Raw genomic sequence first — 3,762 nt, 5'->3', positions numbered from 1 at the left:
TTGGTAAGCCCTGGTCAGCACAATATTTGGGTAAGAAACTCGCTTATTCCATTAGATTCTCGAGTTATAAATGCTTTCTATAATTTACCTGCTGAAATTAATTGCGAGTATGCCAAGTTGCTTGACAAATTAACCCCATAAAGATAGAACAAAATTTTCACAACACTTACCGTAAATGGTGCATCTTGGGCTAATGAAGAAGGGCGTATGATTAATAGGACAGGTTTGAAACCCATTGCTAAGGTGTGGGTGAAATTTCTAAAATCCAGACTTATGCCAACGACCTACACCACTACTGTTTCACAAGAAAGGTTAGTATTGTTGTATGTTCTTGTTAGAGGGTTACCCATAGATGTGGGAAACATTATCGAAAAAGAAATTCGAGACTGTGACATGAAAAACCACAAAGCAACTGCCTTGCTATTTCCTTCAGCCATCACCAGCATCTGTGTGGTATCGGGCGTTCGCCTTGATGCAAAAGATGAGCATGTCAAGAATGATGGTACCCTCACTGCACGCACCATCGAAAGAGTTGTTGGTGAAGTTGCTAGAGCCCCATCTGAACCAGCTGCTATAACAAGGGCAAGAAGAGTTATTGGGTTAGAACAGAGAATCCAAGCATTGAGCACTAGCATCACTCAATGTGTTGAAGCTCAGTAGAGGGAAAACAATCGGTTCTAGAGCTATTTGCAGCACTTGGAAAGCCACCTACACTAATTTATTGTATATATGAAAAGTACCCATCGAAATTTCCCTGATTCATTGCTCCAACAATACAATTTTGATATTAACACTACAGAAGCTCCAGCAGAAGTCAGTGAAGAAGCTACTGAAACAGATGAACCAGAGGAAGAAGCTGCAGCAGAACCGTAATCAGAGGCCGAAACAGATGCTGATGACCAATCTAACCAACCTGAAGAAGAGGGTGTCAAGTCTGTAACTGACAGTTCCCCAACAGAGGAAGAGGAAGAGCTTGAGGAAGAACTTGAGGAGCCCCTAGCCAAGACCCCCTCCAAATCCAAAAAAAGCACATTATACAAGAAGGGGATGATGAACCAGCAAAGGAACCTCTTATTCCAGTCCTTTCTAGAAAGGGTAAAGAGAAAGTAATCACCCCTTCTGCCTCTGATGATGAAGCCGAGCAAATTGATGCTAAGCTGATGTTGCAGCAGCCAGAGTTACTCGTACACCCACAGAGACAAAGCAGTTGTTTGATATCATTGCCGCAATCACAGCTGAGGGACAGGCAGCCGAAGCCCCAACTCTGGTCCCTTCACAGCAAACCCCCAGCAAACCTACTCTCTTTATTCATAAGGGACCTATTGCGTGTTAGAAAATGTATATTTATAAAGGAGAAAATTGTCATTTTACACTTCAAGTTCCACTAACATTCCTACTTTTACGTATTTAAATTTTTTGTTATTTAATTATATGTGTTGTATTATAATTAAGTATTTTATGTATTTTAGGGGCATCATAGTCATTTCACAATGAACGAGAGATCAGACTGTAAAATGGACATCACTTTTGAACTCAGGACGGTCGAAAACCTTAGGAGGAACATAAAAGGAAAAATGGCATTGTTCACATGTACGGTACTATTCACATGTACTGTTCACGACACTGTTCATATTGACGGATCCATGACGTGCCATTGACCGATGATGTGGCATTGACTGACGAGGTGTCACGATCCTGTTGGACTAAAATTCTTATGTACTATTGATGGTGACGTGGCAGCATATCAGTGGACCAAAAATCTCGCTTACGGTACATGCATTACACAAAATTATTTTCAACCAAACCGCGTCACTGTTCAAGCCGGGTCAAGCTGTGTTACTGTTCAAACCACATGGTCAAATCACGTACTGTTGACTGATGAGGTGGCACAATCATGAGCGTCCAAATTATTTTTAATCCGATGGCCATGATTTACTCAATGTATCTATAAAAAGGGGGCCTCCCCTCCTAATTTCATAGCTCTGAATCCATTTTTAGACTTCATTTTCTATAATTCGCTCTCCATCTTATATTTTCTAAGCATTTTAATAAATTTCCATTTTGGTCCTAGTTCAATTATGAGTAGCTAATATTCTTTCAAGTTTGGGTTGAAGGTGAAGTCTCAACATGTGTCATGGGCTTTATTTGGTAAATTTATTTTCTTTTCCCCTCTAATTTTTGTGGATGTTTTGACTTCTCGTCGACAAATAATAATAATCTTGTCTAGATACCGCCTTGGTTTCACCGGCTCTCTAGTACAAGGTTTTTATTATTTGGCACGATAAGCCCTTAGCACCATATTGATTAGAGTGTGGTTCATGAGGTGTGGATTCTCCCCTCATGATTTAATTGACATTAATAAGGAATATTTAGCCCATGATGCATGTTGATACGGATTCAGATATCCAAATATGTTATTGCAATAGATTTCTCTTTAATTTATTCTCGCCATTTCAATTCCAATTTTAGGATAATCTAAATTACTTTCACCACAAATCCAACCACCCATTTAGAAAATTAATTCTACACACATAAAATCCACCTCCTTGTGGGATCGACACTCGTCACCATTGATCTACACTACAATAGATTCGTGTATTTGCTAGTTCAATAAAATATTTTTTGTGTATTTTTATAGTAAGGTTGTAATAGTGCGATAAGGTTAGTATCGTAATTTTTCCTTTTTCTTTGTTTTTATTCGTTTTGTTCCCATTTATTTTTTTGTTCTTTGCATGCATGGTCGTAGGTCATTATTACTTAATCTTGAACCTATAGACCTTGAACTAGAAAAAACACTGAGCACACACAAACACGTTAAAAATAAAATGGATTTGCAACCACATGAGAGGCCATTTAAGGACTACTTCAGTCCTTTAGCTAATTTGAGCACATTATGCATAAACACGTTAAAAATAAAATGGATTTGTAACTACAGGAGAGGCCATTTAAGGACTACTTCAGTCCTTTATCTAATTTGAGCACATCATGTATAAGATACCCAAATGTAGCTGCTAAGAGTTTTGAACTAAAACCTAGTGTGCTAAATTGTCTCCCAACATTCTATGGCCTAGAAAATGAGGACCCATATAATCATTTGAATGATTTTCATGCTATTTGTCAAACATTTAAATATGAGAATTTTTCATACGATGATGTGAAACTTAGACTATTCCCATTGTCTTTAAAGGATAGAGCTCGGTCATGGCTTAATACATTGCCTGCTAATAGCATTGCATCATGGGAACAAATGGTAACAAAATTTTTGAATAAATATTTGCCAGTGCATAAAACCAATGCTATTCGCAGGGAAATTTCAGAGTTTATCCAGAGAGAAGACGAGCAATTTTTCGAAACATAGGAGCGATTCAATGGGCTACTCTTGCAGTGTCCACATCATGGGTACGAGAAATAGCACCAATGCTAATATGCTTTGGAGGGATTATTACCGAATTTGCAAGAATGGCTAATGGCAACAAGTGGAGGAGAGCTAATGTCAAAAAGTGCATCAGAGATTTGGGAATTCTTCCATTGACAAGCGGATAATTCCCAACAACGGAGTCGATCACTCAGGAATACTAAAAGAATTAAAGGAGTGAATGAAGTTCACATTAGCGAGTCAACTTCGGGAATCAAAGAAGTCGAGGAGATGGTTGAAAGTCTCTCTCGACAAATAGCATTGTTATCAACTGCTAAATCAACAGAACCACATGACCCTAACTCATATCCAGATCAAGCCAATGCCATAGGTGTAATGAGAAAGCC

At 38.4% G+C, this 3,762-nt stretch overlaps 1 non-coding gene across 1 annotated transcript; it reads right to left on the bottom strand.

The window, feature by feature from the left end:
- Positions 1 to 3,298: 3,298 nt before the first annotated feature.
- Positions 3,299 to 3,402, bottom strand: LOC127901639 (small nucleolar RNA R71). Its single transcript, XR_008053883.1, has one exon. It is a non-coding gene; the product is annotated as a small nucleolar RNA R71 (small nucleolar RNA).
- Positions 3,403 to 3,762: the final 360 nt, after the last annotated feature.

Source organism: Citrus sinensis, chromosome 3 (assembly GCF_022201045.2).
Source record: "Citrus sinensis cultivar Valencia sweet orange chromosome 3, DVS_A1.0, whole genome shotgun sequence".
Lineage (NCBI taxonomy): Eukaryota > Viridiplantae > Streptophyta > Magnoliopsida > Sapindales > Rutaceae > Citrus > Citrus sinensis.
This window is presented reverse-complemented; position numbering and strand designations above follow the sequence as displayed.